Here is a 21270-nt window from a genome sequence, read left to right on the forward strand (position 1 = left end):
ATTTATCATAATAATATACTATATTATAAAATTATGTTGAAATTACATATTCTTCCCCAGTTTTTCTCATCAGTATCATTCCACTCTTTTTAACACTCATGCTTTAAGGCATCCTCAAAGTACCTGAGTTTGGGAAAGCCATAGAAAAGAATAGATAAATGCACACTAAAGGTCATCAGCTGTTGAAAGCTAAAACTATAAAAACGCAAGCTAAAAATAAGGTATACATTTTTAATAGGTTTAGCCACTGGAACAGCCTACAGAGAAGTGTGACAAATTCATAATCACCTGAAGCCAATATGTCAACATTGACTTTTTTTTTTTTTTTAATTTCCCTTCCACTGCCCCCCAAATATGTGCTAATGCTCATCCAACTATTGGCTAGGTAAAAAAGTTCTGTGTCCTATACAAGGCATGAAGACAAATTTAGATACGCTACCAGTCGTGATTATAAATATATATGAGTTTATGACTAGAAGATATAGTTTAATTAATATAATGCCTAATTTTAGGTGCCTGTGCTGTCATTTAAGCCATGTATTATGGCTCCTAATTTGGACCTGGATGCCTGCTTTGGCAGTGAAGTTCCAGAGTGATGAGTAATTCAGAAACACTTCCTAGGGCTGCCAGAGACCAAGGGACATTCATGAGATTGTGATTAAGATTAAAGATGGTGTAGATTATTCCTCGGATTAAATAAATATGTGAACTAAGTTTTCAGTGAAGGTAATGATAAGATTAAGGAAGGTCTGGGAAAAAGAAATTGTTTCATCTCAAAGCTCTTTGAATTTTACTTTACCTTCAGTAGTGGCAATCTTTGTCCAGTGTCCTGAAAGATCTGTTGTTGCATATTCAGCAAATCAAAGTGTTCAATAAGTGCACTAACTTCAAGATGATATTTTTTACTAGAGAGAAGTAAACACCATGTTTATGAAAAAAAAGTAATTCAAGTAACAACAAGCTTAATAGCTTGACCTCAATAATGTGCAAAGCTTTTCAGAGTAAAAAAAAAAAAAAAAGAGATAATAAAAATAAATGTAGGGAGATAAATGGAAAATGGGATGAAATGCAAAATGTCTTTGTCAAAGGTAGATCATGTCAGATTAACCCTGCTATCCTGGGTTTTAAATGGCAGTTGACAGAGGAAATGTGTTCTGTGTAGTCAGTCTAGATTTCACTAAAGCATTTGATAGGGTGCCACATGGGAAATTACCAATTGAATTCGATAATATGGGGCTAGTACAAGAACTTTTAAAGTGGATAAGATGAGCTAAGTGGGAGGTGATAATGGATTATGCTGCAAAGGGAATTACTAACTTGGAGAAAAGTAATGCCACGAATAACCTAATGACCCATTTTGAGACCAGTCTTATTAAATACTTCCTTTAATGTCATGGGCAAAACCAGATTGCTAATGATGGTTTCTGACAGTAATTTTGCAGGGCATCATCAATACAGGACTCGATTGGACTATTGTATGGGAAAAATAACATGATGAATAGTATGATGGAGATGCAATTAATTGCATTGTCACAGGAAACCTGAGGACATACACATTTTCAGAAAGATGATTGCACTGAAGAAGGTGTAGAGAACAGCAGATAGGACTATGTGTATCTGAAAAAGAAGAGAAGTGCAGTAAGGGTGGAAATGGAGACCTGCAAGGCTGATCATGAGGACCTGATGGCCAGACTGTTGATTTTCAGTGCAATTTCATTTGGGCTATCTCTAGTCCAGTCTCACGAACTGAATGTTTGTTATTGTTAGAAAACATTAGATGTTCTCAGCAGAGCATATTTAGGTTTGCTTTCAACCTAAAAAACATTCAGTCTGCACTCTCCACAAAAGCCTCACAATACAAACAAAATCACAATAAGCAGGGACAAGCATTTTGCTTCAAATGTGCATTCCTGGTCTAAAGAAATACTAAAAGAATTTATGTTATTTATACACAGGATTATATCTATTTCCTTTAAATACAAAGGAAAGTAAATGCAGCAACTTAGTTTAAAAAAGGATATTCACACAAAAAAGTAGGTATAAAGTGGATAAAAAGAACAATCTTAAAGTAGATGGCATTTGCTAATTATCTGTCTGAAAATATTTAGGTCAAAATAAGCTCAGAAGACATAGAGATGGTTCAAAGTCATTTCAAATCATATCATGAATCCTTCTTTAAAGTTCTGTGATGTTCATCAGTCATAACCTCTGGAAAATGGAAACAGAAATTCCAGTGATTTCATTACAGCAGGAAGACACCAAAGCAAGCCTGTCTCTGATATTTCTTGATTTTTAATTTTTTTTCTTAGAGTTAATACAAAAGGTGGGTGAAAAGTGAATAGTAATTAAACAGCTGTATTTATTCATTTTTTCTCCACCTGAAAATGTTCGGTTTTGTGTTCAGCTCCAACGGGACACAGGTTCAAGTGAGATCAGTATGTTCTGTATTGAAAAATTTCTTCTCAATAGGAATTATTTTTTTAAGAAATAAAGCAAAGGGTAGCTGTTCCCAAACTGTTGAATCTTTTGGTCTGTTGAACTCTGTCTTTTAAATCATAAAAGTATTTTAGTTGTTTCTTTGCTTACGCTATTTTGAAGAATCTAAGTTTTATATGCTGGAGGAGCAAGACCTGTAAGATAAAAAAAAGATAGACCAGACTCATTATACTGTTACTCGAGACAGCAAGGATGCTTTAGCTGAAGAGAAGAGTAACAAAATTTTGTTTGTAGAGCATATTTGTCTTGAAATATTTGGAGGAGAACTTATTAATGAGGGCATGCACAGACTTTATCTGTGCTATCTGAAATGTAGGAGAAGTGCCCATGAGTAAATCTACTTTCCCAATATGTTACCAACATACAATAAATGCATGTATCTACATATTGCACATAATAACTGTATACATCTACTATGCATGTTATTGCTATGCACTCCTTTTGCTGTGGTCAATTTATATTTCATATCTTTTACCTAGGGATTTCTTCTTGGGAGAAAAGGACTACTCAGTCCATTAGCTCATCTGAATTTATGATGATAAATCCCTTGATGTTCAACCATGACAGGAATTACTCTGCTTTAATGAGTAATAAATGTGTATAAGTCATGTGTCCCTATGGATTTCCTGGCCAGAAATTACATTTAGAAGAAGGCTAATTGTCTAAAATTTATCCAAATTCAATACAAATTTTATTGCTGCTAATTGCCTTTCCAGGTTTTGCAGCATTAAAGATATTTAAATGTATTTGTCATAGCACTTTTGTGCGTGTGTAATGCTTAAGAATAGTACTAACTGCCATTGTATTTAGGCATTTCAACTATTTCTGTAATTCAGCACTAAATCATTATGACTTGGAACACAATTTTCCATTTTTAATACCATAGCAGATCATGTTTTAAAAATTGTGTTAATGTTTCTGTCATAAAATGTGTCTTTACTACACTTGTTTTGTAGTTCTGACATGCTTTAATTACCATGGCAGTGTTATAAGCAGGAGATATTGTAATCAAATGACACCTGCTAGTGCCACTAGAGTTAAGGTTGTGTCAGCGTTACCATGATAGATCACACTTTTCAGGTGTTTTCATGTCAAATGGTATAATTCACTCTGAGCTTGAACTATAGCACAGAAGGCCTTCTAGTTTTAAGCTCTGCATAAGTATTACGCAAGGTGAAGAGGTTATTATTATAGCACTAACAATACATGCATGATTGACAGGAGATGCTGCTGTACTAGAGTCTCTGTTCCCAAGACGCAGCTCCCAAGGCCCTTGTAAACAATGTATTTCACATAAGTGCTATTGTTTAGGGCTACTGTTTATTGTAAAAAATAAAAGCTATGATGTGCTTAAGAAAGATGGTTCTATTAGGACATAGGGTCATCATCTGTTTCACAAGTATGTTCACTGCATACTAGAGATAATGTAGAAAACCTATTGTAGGAAGTCTGTTACAATTAGGGTCACCAATGTTCTGGAATACACTGAACTTAAACTTTATGCTTTTGAAATCATGCTTTCACTCAATTTTATGGCATATTTCTGTGCAGTAAAAGGAAACATGAAAACTTTCCAATACATGTCTTTTTACTGCACTAAAAACATCAATGCACCAAATTCAATTAGGACAGGTTAACATTTTTACTATTATTACTGCTATTCTGTTAAAATTGGGTAGGGTTGTTGGTTTTGGTTTTTTTTTCTTTTTCAGTTGGCAGCCTTTGACCTTGCTGTAAAAATGGTTGTTATGAGACAGAACTGACCAATTTGCTGACAGAATTATTTTCTTGCAGAGGTCAGGAATGAGCCCGGTTTCTTGGTATTCTGACCTCCTAAACCAAGAGCAAGGGGTACAGAACCTCAGGCACTGAGAACAGGGAATCAGTTACTGGAAGGGACACAGCTTTTTTTGAGATATTCAGGTTGTGTGTCAAGATTTCACTTCACCCGGTCTAAATTATGATCAAAGTCTATGTGGTTAAGTGAAACTGGAGATGATGAAGAAGGAGGAGTAAGGGATGACTCACAAAGTGGTGAAGAATAGTGTGTTGCAACCTCTGTGAAAGAGGTGGGCAGAGGCAGAGCCATAGATAGACCCTTTCCTTCCTACTCCCAAGGGCTCATGCCTTGATGAGTGGCATCCCAAACTTTTCATCTTCCAGTGCATCTGGCCCTTTAGGCTGTCTTCTACCATTCACTTATGTCCCTGTTTGGGGATTGGGCTAACTGTACTGTGTAGCTATTTTTGAGAAGTTGTCATCTTTGGCCTGTTCTCATGACCTCTCAACTGACATTGAATTGAAGAGGTAAGTTGTCCCACCACAAGCTTTGCCAAGCTGATTGTCTTTCCTGCTGATTGTGGAATGCTCAACAGGGCTTTGTTTCAATTAATGAATAAAGTTTAATTCAAAGCATGAGAGAGTCCCTATCTGGTTGTTTCATTGAAGTAAACAGTACTTGCTTGCTTGCTTAAGAATTGAAGTTGTTTAATCTAGAGAATGAAAGACGGAAAGGAAGCGTGATAACAGTCTTCAAGTATGCAAATGCCATTGTGAAAAGGAAGGAAATAATCTCTTTACCATGTCTGTAACATATAGCACAAAGAGTAATAGGTTTGCATTTCAGCAAGAAAGAATGTTGGATGTGAAGAGAAGCTTTTAAATACCAAGAATAATGAAGCATGGGGATAGACAGGGAAGGCTGTGGGGTCTCCATCGTCTGAGTACACTGGTGTAAGATGATCCTATTTTAGGGAAAAAGAGATGGTCTAGATAATCTCTTCAGGCTTCTTTCACTGTTTTTAATCATTCTTTCCCTCTGCAGCATGAAGAAAAACAGTTTAGAAATGATACCCAAAAGTTCTTGAAACATGGGCATTTGAACCAAATATACACAAAGCGCCATGTTTTCTTGGCACCTTCATTCCCAAATTCTTCTGTTCTTTCCATTGATGAAAAACAAGGCTGCTCCCATTGGCTGATCACTGACAATGTGCAGTGAGAACTTTTAGTTAAAAACCGTTGTCAAAATATCTCAATCTTAGTGATGAAGAAGGCGCAGGTGTGCTCTGTGTAACTATGGGATGAATAATAACTATCCTATTTATATTCTATTTTTATACTTGTTTAGAATTTTTCAGCCAAGGTTCTGTATCAGACCACAGTTATTTCTAACAATGATGAACTTCTTGTAGTATTCGTTCGGCCTTCTGCTTGCAATCTGTTCAAAATTCTGCCTCTTGTTTAATTTATTACTGTTTCTGCTACTCTCATATTACCCTTTACTCAGGCAACTGCATTGGCTACCTCCAAAGCTGAGAATCAACTTCAAAATTTTATTGTTAACATTAAAGGCTCTTCAAACCTTTTCCCCTTTCTATTTGTGAAATCTGGTTCATGTTTATGGCCCCTCTCATAATTTATGTTTGGCTTCTGACCTGTTTCTCCTCTATCCCTACCATTTGCTGTGTCAAAATATCAGGCTTCTCCTCAATTAACACTGCTATTTTGGAAGTCTTTCCCTTTGTAGAATTCTACAGCTGAATCTTTCAGACTGTTGACCTTAAAAGTAAACCTTTTTCTGGTGCTTTCTGTGAGAATACTATTGAGAGGTATATTTTATGCCCTATTGTGCCATTTTCTTTCGTCAGTTTGCTGTACTCTGATATTTAAGGGTCAGATGTTATTGCACAACAAAGTTAGTTATATTTTTGAATATTCAGCTTATACTGTTGTAGTTTTTATCGTCCATAATTGTAATTGAATTCCCAGGCATGATACACATGGATACAAAAACATAATTGTTTTCCTGGAGTTGTAAATGTCCTGTCATGAGATAATACCTACAAAATTGAGGATTCAGGGACCGACATGATCTGGAAAGGGCAAATGAAGGAAGCCAAACATAGAATTAAAGGAGACTTATAAAGAAGAAGGACTATCACTTGAAAAAAAAAAAGTCTAATTTATCATCAATAATCATCACAGTGAAAACCAAAAAATGAAATAGTATTTAGTCCCTAAGTGATGATTATGACTGGCACAGGTTGCCCAGAGAGGTGGTAGACGATGCCCCATCCCTGGAAACATTCAAGGTCAGGTTGGACGGGGCTCTGAGCAACCTGATCTAGTTGAAGATGTCCCTGCCCATGGCAGGGGGTTTGGACTAGATGAATTTTAAAGGTTCCTTTCAACCCAAACTATTCTATGTTTCTATGATTCTTTGATGATATATCAAAGCAGAGCTAAAACAGAGTGCTAAGAAACCTTACGATTTGTTTCATTATTTTTTCATAAATTTCCAGGTTGCTTCATAAATCAGTTTACATTCTATCTGGCTATCGGTCAACACGGAAAGTTGCAGTGGACTGGGTATGAGTTCTGAGCTGGATGTAGTTCTCAGCAATGGAGGTTTGTATGCTTTCTTCAAGGACATGGGCAAAAGATAATTGTGTACTGTAAAAAGACTGTGGCAGCTTTATACCTTAGACATGTGTCTCTGCCTGCCTTCTCTGTGCCCATTCCTTGGAAATGCAACCCTCTGTGCTGACAGAGGTCATGATGGCTTCTCCTGATCCTCCATCCTGTCTCCTTTCTGGTTTTTTTAATCTTGTTTATTTGTTTGTTTGTTTGGGGTTTTTTTGTGGCAACAGCAGCAAATCCTGGGGTGTCATCCTGGGAATGGTAAAATTCAGTTTTGTTTATGTTACTAAAAAGTTGTCAGATTGTGGCAACTTGTTTGATTTATTTTTCTTTCAAAAATCTTTCTTTTTCAAAAATTAGGTTTTTGAAGGACCTGACCCTGCACTATTTTCAAGTCATGGAGAGCTTTAACAGTGACACTGTGCAGGGATTGCCCCTGTACTAAGGGTTGACTCCAACAGCACCTCATCCCATGCATTACCCTGAAGCCACTTCAGTTTCAGTACCTTAAAAATGCTTGGGACCGTTCTGTCCCTGAGGGTATTTGGCAAAGAGAGTAGCAGTATAATTAAGACTGCTCCAAAACACACTGGCCACATGTAAACAACCTAACAGGAGCAGTGCATAGCCTAACTCCTGACCCACAACTGGAAACTGTTTGCGAGAATGATAGCTTTTCTGGACCAAAAAGTCATTGTCTCTGTTAGGGGGTCATGCAGTGCATTAAGCAGATCCGTGGGGTGCGATGGGTCATGCTGAGTGCCCCACGTCCTCACTCCCTGCACACCTGCATATTGCTGCAGACTCATTCTGGTCTGGTCCCATGAACCTGAATGCTGGTCAAGGATTAGAGAGCATGAGGTTCACTTCTGGGGGTTGGCTTTTGCAAGAATGAAGTCCAGTTTGCATGCCCTGAGACGGCTCCGCGATGCAAACCAGGGCACAGTCAATGGGAATGACTGGAAGAGTCACTTCGAAAGTTCTCTCCCCATCCACACTAAAACATTAACGTAGACAATCCCAAACTGGGGATGATTTTAACAGTTCAACTAAATAAGTGATCAAGTTTCAATACGCGGAAGTACTTCTTGGCACACTTAATTTGCTGGCTTTCAGTTCAATTTTCTAATTTTTTCTTCTACTTTGTGACATCCCAAGGAATGCCACAAGTGAATGTATCAGGAAACAGGCTGCACACTGGAAACACCATGGCATCTGAACATCTCATATCCAGTAAAACCTACAGCTGCATGGCAATGGGGTCACTGGGTGGTCCATCTAAACCTGTTGGAAACGTACTGGAGCTTACTGATGCAGCAGCCTCTTTCTTAAATAAGTCACAGTTCCTCATTCAGACCACAGGAGCAATGCACACTTCTTTTCTTGATAGTGAAATTACTTTTATATGAACATTCACTGGTGTAAAGATTGAGAGTATAAGAAATTTTTTGAAACTGTTCATAAATCTACAGAATAAAACCAGTATACATAAAATGTAATGAATATGTGAGCAAATGAAGTCATTTTTATTAGCTCTTGAATTATCTTGAGCAGGTAATAGTAAAGTTAATGTTTAATTTTTTTTTCCAACTTTTTTTCAATAATTTGGTCTCATTGAAACAGTTTTTGGTGCCCTGATTACTCAAAATCTAAATTGTGATTTTATTGAATATGAAAGAAATGTGGATTAATGCTATAGTTTTGTTGCTCAAAATTACATATAATTCTCACGTCTCTCTTGGATTATATATTACATAGTTCAAGTATATTTTTTCTGAATCTTCTGCTAGTTGCTTTTTTGAGATATTTTGAAAATTATTCTGCTTTCTTCAGATATTCATTATTCTTTCCCCACGATCCCCAGACTGATTGCGCAAAATGCAGTCTTAAAGAAACAGTGGAAAATCATGCAAGCAAGTCAAAGCATACTTATATAACTTTTCAAAAGTTTGTATAAAATCAGAATGTTTACTTATCAAAACTCTTCATAATTTGAAAATCAAATTTAAGTTTGTTCTGATTCATATTATATAAAATAATATAAACAGGTCAGAATGAATATATTAAATGAGAATTCTGGTCTTATTTAACATACATTATTGTTTTTTCCTTGAGAAAAAACCATTTCCCTTTAATCTCTGCAATGTAATTAATCTATACATTGCAAGCTTGCAAAGAATTTCTTTAAAATAATTTAAATGTACTAAAGTAATGTGAGGCCTGATCTTGACTTCCACAAGAGCAGATCTGGTCTATTATGCTGAAATACACTGGCCCAGTATGTTTGTTCACAAGCAGAAATCTGGTATGGTGAGAGGACTGTCAAAACTGTGATAATGGGTTTGAAACATGTCTGTACACTTTGGAGCTGTTTGCATGCGTTGAGTAGGTGCATAGGTACAAAAGGTTGAGTAGATACAGTAATTTAACTGATTTAGACAAGAATTTTTTAGCTTTATAGTGCTGCAGGTGGTGCTGTAAACATGTCTCCGTCACAGAAAATTTGTAAGAAAATGCAGTGATTGGCAAAGAAAATATTATTGTTATTACCAGATTTAGCATGAATGGGTGGCTTTGAGTATAAATAGTCTCCAGTGCAATAGTCAAGTAAAAACAAATACAGTCAAGTTGCTTGAAATGTTTTGTGGTTCCTTGTCATTTTCTACTTTAATCAAAAGGTGAACTAAATAAGTACTCCAATTGAGTCTGAGGCTGCAGATAAGCCCTTGTTTTTGATAAAATCTGGGGCACAATATTTAATTTGAAACCGTATTGTTTAGTATATTTGACTGAACCTTGGCCATTGACATCATATGTGCTTATCTGTGTCCCAATTTTCTAATCTGTTCACCGAGCTATTATTTACCTGTTTTACAAAACGTTAAAGCTGAATTAACCTAGACAGGATTTTGGCCTTTCCTCATATGGCTATGAGATTAGAAAGAGAAAGACCCTGGGGCGGGCTGGTATGCACCCCATCATCTCTGAAACCTAAATGCAGGTTTACAAATCCTCAACATGAAGGTCACATCCCCAGATGAAGAATGATGCCAAAGGCTGTCCGGACCTTCCAGAGTACCATTGCTTATTCCTGCATGCTCTGGGCAGCTGTGGAGGTCTAGGGACTTTGGGGCAGCTTTTAATATCTGCCAAATCCTTGGTGATCTTTGATTAAAAACACTATGTACATTAAATCTTCTACAGTTATCCATACACACAGGTCTGCAGCCACTGAGAATTTATCTTAATAAAGATTTTGAGAAGAGAAATTTTATGTGCACAGTGAGTACGGTGGGGTCCTTCCTGGCATGCAGGGGATGGCAGGTTGGTGTGCTTCCCAGTGAGCCTCGGTTGCAGCCCCAACCTCTTCCTGTCCATTTCCCTATCGGATTTCAGCGGTTTGATTTATGACTCTGGAAGGACTTTTGTGTGAGTAGCGGAGCAATGATTCCTACAAATGAAAAACAATACAGATAATACAGTGAGCTGCCTGCTTTACAAGACAGATTTTCCAGAGGTGCTGGTAGAGGAGCAATGATCCTACAAATGAAAAACAATACAGATAATACTGTGAGCTGCCTGCTTTACAAGACAGATTTTCCAGAGGTGCTGGTAGAGTGTTGTGAGCATAAGTCCCACATTCAGCAGGATCGGTTAGTCCCCCTAGAGAGTCTTCCCTCCTGAGGATTTTCCTGCCTATGTCTTTACAGCATCCTTCTCACTCCATAGTGTTCAGTCCCTAAATGGTTGATTTGCATGACATCTATACTGTGAGCTGCCTGCTTTACAAGACAGATTTTCCAGAGGTGCTGGTAGAGTGTTGTGAGCATAAGTCCCACATTCAGCAGGATCGGTTAGTCCCCCTAGAGAGTCTTCCCTCCTGAGGATTTTCCTGCCTATGTCTTTACAGCATCCTTCTCACTCCATAGTGTTCAGTCCCTAAATGGTTGATTTGCATGACATCTAATTTTTTTTTCTGTGTGTATAAGAACACCCAATAGCTTAGAAAATGTTATTGGCATCTGAGACTAGGAAGATTTGTGTCTTTTCAGAAATGCTTAGATGTTATTTGAAGAAATATTTTTATTTCACAAAATGCTCTTCTAAATTAAAAAAAAAAATCTGATATGCCACACGATCATTCATTACCTTTGATCTGAAGCCTTTGAACACTGGTCTGCAAAGTCAGTGCAGTAATTTTTGTGTGGCACGAGAGTCCTCATTGCACAGGAAGGTAATAACAAATCTTGTTACACCCACAATTACTATCACCAATGGAAAAGAACTTGGCTGGGGAGCTGAAGCATGGCTGACGTGTCCCCAAGATGTCTGATTGCAATAATGGCTCCAGGTGATGGTTAGCAGCTGGCACGAGTTAAAGAAACATTCCAGTTGCTGAATCAACTGCTTGCAGCAGAGTTGTGTAGAAGAGCCTGTGCTTTCAGCTGCGTTAGGTCCTACTGTTGCTAATTAAAGCTTTCTCACTTGAGCCAGATAACAGACTGCTATCTTCCTGAGTCTGCAGACAGTTTCATTCGGTAGCTCAGGGGGGTGAACAGTTGCATTAGAAAAGGAAGAAAAAGAATTTAAATTCTGATTATTTAAAAGTCACTATTAGCTGTTTCAGTATTGTTCTACCTAAAACCAGCAAGCTGATATGTTCATTTTGCAGTTCCAAACTACTGCTAACAAATAGCATAGATCACAAATACCTCTGCCCACCTGCCAGACCCTCCATTTTTTCTCCTTCAGTTTGTAGTGCATTCATGCTGAATACAAAAAAATCCAATATATAATATAGTAATATAATATACATTAAGAGATATTCATAGCATACATAAAGCCTATTTAAAAAGGCATATTCACCACGTATTGAATCCTGCTGAATGTGAGGCCCTGTGCAGCTCAGAATAAAAGGCAGAGAGGCAGGAAAGTGGAAGACGAGTGATGAGTCTTTAGTCCAGGGATTGGGTTCCTGAGGAGGGAGGCTTTACAGCCTTCACATCCTTCCCAGTTAGGAGTCTGTTCTCAGGACAGAGAGAGATTGAGTGTGTTACCTACTGTGCACCCAGTAAGAAATAGGACCTTGTGTACCCAAGAGGCTGTCCTGCTCCTCTGTGTAGCAGCTTTGAGTCATGCTGTGCAGAAGGGACTAGATTTCCTGGAAAACCAGTCTTTTCCAGGGTACTCCATGGAAGATGGGTATTTCACTGGGTGCTACCTTCATTTACTCCAATCTTTAGGTCTAGGACATGGCATGGTTTGGGGTTCAAATAGAAGGAGGTGTGTTGAAACAAAAAAAAGAATACCCTGAGTAATCTGTCTGTATTTGGTCCACACTCCCTAACAGAACAAATGATATTGTTCTATTTTTCATCCATTTGTAAATTCTGAATAGTTTAATGATTTTTATTGAAGTGAATCTAGACATCTTGCTAGTATCTTTTTATGGTAATGCTTGCAAAAAAATTCACAAACATCACAACTGGATTAGTTAAAAAACACTGAAAGTTTTTGTTGAGAATTATATGCTATAGACACACACATAATTTATTGATGATTCACAGTAACTTTTTATGTTGTTAATTTAGCCTGTGGTTCTTACTTAAGCCCTGAGATGACCTTGTATTTGCCATGTATGTGTACAGACTGCTGACATATGGTAACTGAACTCTTCATGGCTTCAGTTTGATTTAGTTTACTTGCCTTTGGTGGTAAAGTAACCTAAATTAACTACTACCACCTTAGGTGCGTGCACACATATTATTTCAGTTCAACTAATTAATTTTCATGTGATTTCACTTATTTTCTTAATTCAGACTAATATTTTCCAAATGTCTCCATACAGAAAATTCTTAAGCAAGACTGAGTCTTACATTACATATAGTTCTGTTTTTTTGGTGGGTTTTTTTTTCCACCAAAGTTCTATCTTTGTATTTTCTCTTCCCAACTGTGGATAGTTTCTTTGTCACTCTCTAAGGTTGAGCTCCTTACATAAATTACCCAGGTGTCCCTATTTCTTTTTTATCTTGAACAAGCGTGGCATATAGTCTCTACTGGTTTTGAATTAGTGTAAAAACAAAGGTTACATTGTTAATTTGGAATGTTTTTGTAAATACTCTTGATAAGGCTGTGCCAGGCTCAGCTCTATGTAATCTGCAGTGTATATATTGCTCAATTTAGTTACATGGGAAAAAAAAATCTTTCATTTTAAAACTGAGTTCTGCTTTAACACTTGCTAGCTTTTAATATTTGTGTCTGTGATCAGTAAACCTGTAATCTTGTACATCACTGATCTCTTACACACTTACATACATACATGTGTATGTCTGTGTGTAACAGGTCTTAGAAACTAATGCAACTTTTATCTAGAATTTACTACCATATGATAACAGATGTTGTATCACTCATTAAATTTCTTTTCCTACACTCACATGCTTCTTCAATACATCGTGAAACTTTCCTTTTCTTGTAATTCTGTTATTGACCTCCCTTTAAAAATGTCCACAAATCTTTCCATATCTCTAATGAGTGCAGCTGAGGAAATGTGGGCTGCTGCTTGATGAAATTTAAGGTCATTTGAAAAAAAAGACTTTAAAGACAATGAACAAAATAAATTATGAGTGCTAATCATAGTTGCACAATTTTTCATATTTTTCCCCATACTCCAGATGTAAATATATCTGAGCAAGCTCAGACATTTGTTGGTGAGATCTCATTATATATTAACCAAATCTTTCTTGTTGAGAAATATATTCAATTAATAACATAGCTCTTCCGTATAAAATGGTCCCAGTGAGTTTGAGGTTCTAATATACTTTACAAACTGATCCACTTCAAGTATCCACTAGCATAAAGCTGCCTGTGCAGAAAACATTGGAGGAGTGGGTCTGCTCGAGGAGTCCACAGGCACCGAGATCCCGTGCCACTGCTCTGCGTGCCCCTTCATGTTCTCAAGGGCACTCCAGCACTGATGAGTCTCCCAGGGCTCTTCAAGCACTGATAATTTGCCCAGCCACTCCAGGCACTGACGCAGAGCTGCCTGCTTAGCGTGTCTACAGGACAAATGCGCTTCAGAGACTGAACAAAATAATAAGAAACACGCTCATTAGCCATGCCTTACCCTATAAGCATAGCACCAGAAAGGTATAGATGCCAGCTTAAAGATTGGAATAAGAAAAAAAAAATTATTTTGTCACTTAATTGCAAGAATAGTGTCAAAAGATTCTAGAAATAAACTAGGTGTGAAAGGAAAGTCCCAAATTGCGAGCAGAGAAATGACAAGGACCTCCATTTTCCTGACAACTTCCTTGGGGAAAGGGAATTGTTCTAAGGATGGGTTAGGCAGCACTGACAGCTTGTCTGTCTGATTTGCGCAAAGCACAGTGCCTCATTCATCTTGATTTTCTCTATAATTTTTTTCTCAGTGAAGTAATTAGCAGAAATGCTTATTTCCATATAGTAGTGGTCAGATCACGTAAAAGAAAAAGAAGGAGGAAATTCTTATTTTAAAAGCAAGACATCAAGTACTGTTGGCAGAATATGGAGTAAATTCATCCCTCAATAATATAGTTTTGCAGTTAACATTGCCTCAAAAATTAGTTTGTTTATTCAAATCTATGATCTTGCCATATTTGTTTTCTTCCCTGAGCACTTACGAAAGCTTGTCAGAATTGAACTCTAGGGTCTCAATATGCACTGAAGTCAAGTAATTAACTGAAGACAGGACAATGAAATTCAGAAAGTTTTTTTGTTAAAAAACAAGTTTACTTTGAAGATATTTTGTCCTACACAATCATTTGTAGCAAGGTTTGAGACTGTACACATACTACAATAACTGCTTGTGATGTCCTGACAGCCACAACTTTTGATTGTAACATATGGATATGGATACTGGACTGCATTAATTTCATCTGAATATGGAATATTCATAAAACTGTATGTACAAATAACTCATGACATTTTTTCAGTAAATGAGTACATTTGAATTCATTTCAGAGTTTGTTGAAAAATAAAATAAATTCTGGGTGGTATTTGGTCAGAGCCCTTGACTTTGGAACTTGATTCCTCCATTGATCCCAAAAGTTAGCTGGCCCTAGGTCACTCTGCAAGACAAATTTATTGCCTTCTCCTGTCTGAGAAATCTCTTAGGAGTGAAGTGGATTGAATCCTTCTCCCATTGTGAAGGATTACTGGATTCACATCAGATTTCACTGATTTTTGCAAAGTTTAAGTATATGAATCTGAGCTCAGTAGCACATTTTACAAATCAGTCAATAAAACACTATACTGATTAACATATTTTTTTTTTTAGTGAGTCATGAGTTATTCTCAGGAACTTGGATTGATCTAACAAGTGGTTGGAATTTATTTTCTTTTTAGTTACTTTCTAGCTGAATTCTTTTAAGTCTGCTCTCATTAGCAGCATACAACACTTTTCAATAGGTGTAATTTAATAGTATTTTGTTTGGTTGTGCTGTAGGCTATGTGTTCTTTGATAAGAACAGATTTTTAACTTCTGTATAGAGCTAATTGGATTCCTTGATTATCTCGCTGAAGCTAACCAAAATGACCTTCCCGCGAAGTGGAAGCCTGAAAGATTTTCTTTCAGAAATAATACTCTTTTCTTCCTGATAACTGTGTATTGCTTCAAGTTGGCTAAATATTCCTGGTTTTTTTTTTTTTTTCTTTTTGTGTTGTTTCCCTGAAGTGCAGCTGTCTTCTATTCAGAGGTGCATCTCTACAGTCACACTTTCAAAAAACATGAGAAGAGTGTTTCTGGATTATAAATCATTTGAAATGAGAAGTAAGCTAGTGTGCATATGAAGCAAATACTTTAAACAGATTTTAGTCTAGAAGGCATTTTTAAAAAATTATTTAAACAAGCCTTACATAACATTTATAAGGCAGGAAACTATTATTAGTTGATGTCGTACATGAAGTGAGATACAGGGCAAAGCATAGAAGAGGATTTTTGAAAGCACTTATTAGCATTGGCTGATTTCCGCTGAAATTAATCATTGAGCTTGGTATATGTAGAATTAGGTCATTTTGGTAGTCCCATCATACATGACTGTAGCAGGATTATAACATAGGGTGAGTCCTGGAAAAAAAATCCAGTTATATTGATTAAAACTGTGCCCTGAAAAAGACAATCAGATACACTCCCATCCACCTCTGTGGTACTGATGGCAACATTTTAATTCATTTTTCATGATAGTTGTCCTGTGTTGTTTTTATGTTACTTGTTTAATTAAGTTTTTTCAAGTTCCATATTGAAAGAGTCTTTCAAATTCATTGGGAAATGTGCTCATTCATATGCCTCCTTCAGAAACATCCACATGAATATGTTGCTCAGAACAGGTTGAGATGAAAGTTGGTAAATATAGGAATGGGACAACTTGCCGGAGAAAACAGGACTTGATGATCCTACAGTCCCTTGCTGGTTTGGTTTTCTACAAACCTATAAGTACCGAATTCCTTCTCCTGTTTATAAATGCCAGTTGTTCCCTGAAAATTGTGATTTTGGTGATCTTTATTTGCTTTCAAGACTGTCAGAAGTATACAGGCATAGTCTAAAAAAGCACTTAAATGAATGTGTAACTTTAGGAGCCTGCTCACATGCTCAAATTTGTGGCATTGAGATTGCCATTTGAGTAATATTGAAATATCCCAGAAAAGGGATCACACCGTAGCATATAGACCTGAGTTGTGATGTTGGAGCTGTTGGTAGCTGTTTCTGGGAGTGGTTTCAGGGCTCAGGGTCTCCTTGTTCTTAGTGTGGATCAGAAGAGCTGGCTGTGGCCCTGCCACAAAATGCCATCTGTCAGCTGGAGACCACAGGAGTGCAGCACCCTCTTGCAGTCCCTCTGACATGCATTTATGCGGTAGAAGGAACTGCAGGATTTGTGGTATGCAAGCTGTGACATGGGATCTACACCCACTACAGATTCTTCTCTGCCAGATCCGGATGCTTTCTGGTGCTTTTTCACTGCCAAAGAAGCTAAACCGTTGCAGCCATGGATAATTTGCAAATGGGAGAACAAAGAGGAGAGGTAGTGTGTTAAGTCCACTACATCAGTTGTTTTTTACAAGAAGGTCCCTAGGTTTTTACAGGAAATCCCAGTTACTAACCCTGCTTTGAACATTTCTCTGTGTATATATTGGCAAGATATACTCTGTATACTGGAAAACTTGATTGTGTGTATTTGTTCCTTCTGCAATATATGCTGAAAAGACATACTCAGTAACAGAAAATAAATTTTTAACACAAAATGTTATTTAATAGTATTTTCATATGGATGTTCAGGAGTTGTTCAAGATATAGGTGCAAAAAATAGAATGAAAAAATATAGAGCATTCAACAGCCTTCACACAAGACAATCTGAGTATTTTTAAGCTGTTTCTGATATAAGTACTACTTTATTTTAAGGTATGAGGGGAAAGAATTAATGTTGCTTTTAACCACCTGTATTTGCCACAAATGTTTTTTTAATTTGCCAGCAATTTGTAATTACATAACTGTACAATTCTTTGAGACCTTTAAAGTAATCCTGTCTTTCTATCCTGTATTTAGGATATGAAGGATAGAAATGTAATTTAGGAAACTGTCATTGATTACATAAAGATTATCTTGGCATTGCCTTGCTGCATGACATCCAAATATGGACTAAATTGACACCTGCAATATGGAAAAGTGTCCTTCTTCCAGATATATTGGGGTGGAAAGGAATTGAATCAGACTATTATTACTTAACTGATTATACAAATTCTATGATACCTGTTTACAATTTTTTTTTTTGTTTCTGTAGCTATTTTGCATTCTGAATTTCTCTTTCCAGGTTTCCATAGCAACTCTTGTACAGCCTGATCATGAGAAAAAAGTTCTCTTTAATTGATCTCCTAATGTATAGCTTAATAGTAATTGTTAAGCAGTCTTTTGTTTCCAGGTCATATTTAAGGTTCACATATTTGCATAAAAACATCTCATTAGCTCAAACCAATCATTATTAGTAATTTTCTTCCTTTAGTTTTTTAATAACTAAACCCTCATTGAGGTTTTACAAATAGCAAATATTTATAGCTTGTAGAAAGGGCTTTCTCTGTGAGCCTGGGTGCTTTGTTTCTACAAGCAGCAAGAAAATTACAGAGCTTCAAAATTTTGATCACATAATACAAAAAGGTGTCTTTTTCTCCAATTGAAATTTAAATAGACTGTGCTAACTATAGGCCACAGGCAATATTTAATGGCAAAGTTGCAGTGTATTAACAGCTTGTACAAATATGAATAACAATGTAAAAAATAATCAAGAATAACTGAGAATTTCCCCACCCCCACTGGCAGCACAAAAGCCACAAAATTCTTGCACTAAGTAGCAGTATTTTCAATGGTGTCCTTACCTGAAACAAAGTCAAGTGTAGATATGTAAAACTAAGTTAAAACAGCATGTAGACATTACTATTTACTTGGCAATAAGGCAACCAATTTGATATCTGTGGTTGTTAGATGAAGAATTGAAATTCACCATGTGCTTCTCAGCACATGCAGTTGTAGATTTATATGGACATGAAATGAGTTTGAATGAACAAGATTCATTGTAAACACATACCTCTGTAAATACGCAGTTTGTTTCATCTTCTTGCATATGGAAGAATTGAAATGTAAATTTTGTTAAACTGAAAATAGAAGATTTTCCAGTTAGAGGAACCTGGGGGGGGAACAGTTTTCACCACTGTAAGGATCTTCTGTAACAGACTTCATACCCTACTCTAGAACCAGTTAATTTTGAAAGAATAGTTTTAAAATAATATCATCAGGCCAAAATGCATAAATATAGGTCACACCATCATGCTAAGCTCCAGAAAATGTAATTAGCACATATAATCTTTTCTTCTTTTCCCCTTTTCTTTTTTTTTCCCTCTTGGATCCTTGACCTCTGTGTGTCTTTATAGAAACTCTAATAGCATTAACATTATGCTACGATTAAAAAGCTAGACAGCACAACAATGCTGCTTGACAAGATATTTTTACAATCCTTTTTGATGTCATTCTGTTGGGACTGAATGTCCTTTGAACTATTGCAAATTAAGTGGATGTTCAGTGGATGTATTCTCATATGGTATCTCTTTGTGTTATCTGTTAGGTCTCTTCTGCTGTTTGGAATGAAGGATTGGTTTCCATTTATCCTAGCACCTATAATTTTGTTAAACAGTAATTATTCATGCATAACATGGATTTCAGAATTAGGTTTAAAAACTGGATTTACTATCGTTTTTCAATATGTTAAATGTATGTTTTAAACAAATTGTATAAAGTCTATGCAAGCTAAGCTGATAAAAATGCATGAGCTTTTGTTTCCTGAACTATTTTCATCAACTAACATCCGAGTTTAACCATAAACATGAACCCAGCCGCCAACATACTGGTAGTGTAATATCATTACTGGTTGTATCATATCGTGTATGCTCTAGTCACATTTTACAAGTGTAACAGAAAAGGAGGAGACTGAAAAGTTCTGTGTAAATTAAAAGCATGTTGTCTAGAAAAAGCATCAAAGCTTTTAATGGGGTAAAAAGAAGAGCATTATCATAGCATGAATTTTCCCTTCAATAACCAGGTTAGTGCAGAATTGCAAAGTCTAAGTTGTGTATTTTCAGTTGGAAAGAAAATCAAATTAATTTTCCTCAAATATCTCTGTATTTTTAAGTACAGTAAAACTGATAAGAATCATCAATAGTGCAAGACTCCTTTCCTCTGAAAGAACCAAAGCAAAAAACTGCAAGCATGTGAATGTTTATTATCTAGAGTTGCAAATGAACCACCTTCACGGGAGGGAAAAACCAGGAAGGAATAAAGACAGAATTCCTGAGGAATGTTAGAGAGAGAGATGTCGTGGAGTGCTTTGACACTAACAGGTTCCAACAAGTCAAGAAGCATCAACTGGGATTAAAGTAGATAATAAAGGAACTGAGCAACCCAGTGACATTTAGATTTATGAACCAAGAACAGGAGGCCTGTAGTTAAGCTGCAAGCAGATTTCTTTGCTTAAGAAAAAGATGGAGGCATTGAAACAGGAGCTGAAATTACTGATAGAAAGTAGTAAACCCAAGTTAGGTTCTGCTGACTGTACTGTTTCACTTTGCCATGCCATCAGAGACATGACAAGTCCAGATAACAGATAGGATAGCTGTGAAAAAGGCTGAAAGAAAATGGGAGAATGTGGAAACTAAGAGCAGTATGACAAACTGAACGGAAACAGAGAAGGAGATGTTTAATTTATACACCTGCAATAGGTATTTTGCTGTTGAGAAGGATAAGAAATGGATTTAGACAGTGATTAACATATGTAGAATACTAGAAAGTAGCAGCTCTCAGAGTAATACACTAGTTCTTTGATGATATATTTTTATTATGTATGAAAGGTGTCTGCTAACGTGATGTTATTAACCATTCAAAAAATAAGGTTTATATTGCCTTCCCTTGAAGTAGGTTGTGCATCTGCATTAGGATACAGTTTTCAACTGGTGAGCTCAGACTGCTTTTTTTCTTTCCTGAACCAGTTACCTATTTGTAGAAAAGATGGAAATTTTAATTTCTTCTCATTGTTGTATGTGATATCTTGTGCTTTTCCAGTGCACAATTCATCCCTTGCATTGAAGACAGACCTACTAACTCAGACTTTCTCCAACAGTCATCAGTTTAAGTGCATCTCAAACTTTACTGGCTTAATTTGTCAGGTGAAAGGCTATTATTTCCATTGTACAAATGCTAAGCTAAGGCCTAAAGAATTATTTTCTCCAGCAGATTTCTATTTTCAGTGAGCTGAATAAAGATTAGGTTCAAGCATGTTGACTTGATTTCAGGCTCTGAAAGAGCAATCTGTAGTGGGCACAGATTTTTTTTTCTGTCCATTTCCTCTCGCATCGCGCCTTCTGTTTCACCTGCTCCAAATGATCCCTCCTCCATTTTTTTCTCTATTTTAACACTGCCTCTTCACTCCAATCTCATTTGCTTTATATAATCTGTCCCATTCAGTATTTCCCAGGCTTCAGATCTCGCTTAAAATCTCCTTCCTCACTGAGTTTTCTCTTAACCTAGTTTCACCATTGAAGCACCCCATTGCCTTCCCAGGCTTCCTGAGGCCCACTGGATGTCCTTTGTTCCCTTCCTTGGGTCGCTCTTTGGGGCTGCAGTGTGAGAGAAAACACTGCACAGCATACCCAGCAATTCAAAGCAAATGAGCTGCGATGGGAAGACTACAAGACAGTGTGCGAGGTTCTTTGCAAAGTGGGAAACTTCACAGAAGGGTGGAGCAGGCTGACTTCAGGCTTCCTATTTATCTGGTAGTTAAG

The sequence above is a fragment of the Aptenodytes forsteri genome, unplaced genomic scaffold (genome assembly GCF_000699145.1).
Source record: "Aptenodytes forsteri isolate BGI_AS27 unplaced genomic scaffold, ASM69914v1 Scaffold92, whole genome shotgun sequence".
NCBI classification, from domain to species: Eukaryota; Metazoa; Chordata; class Aves; order Sphenisciformes; family Spheniscidae; genus Aptenodytes; species Aptenodytes forsteri.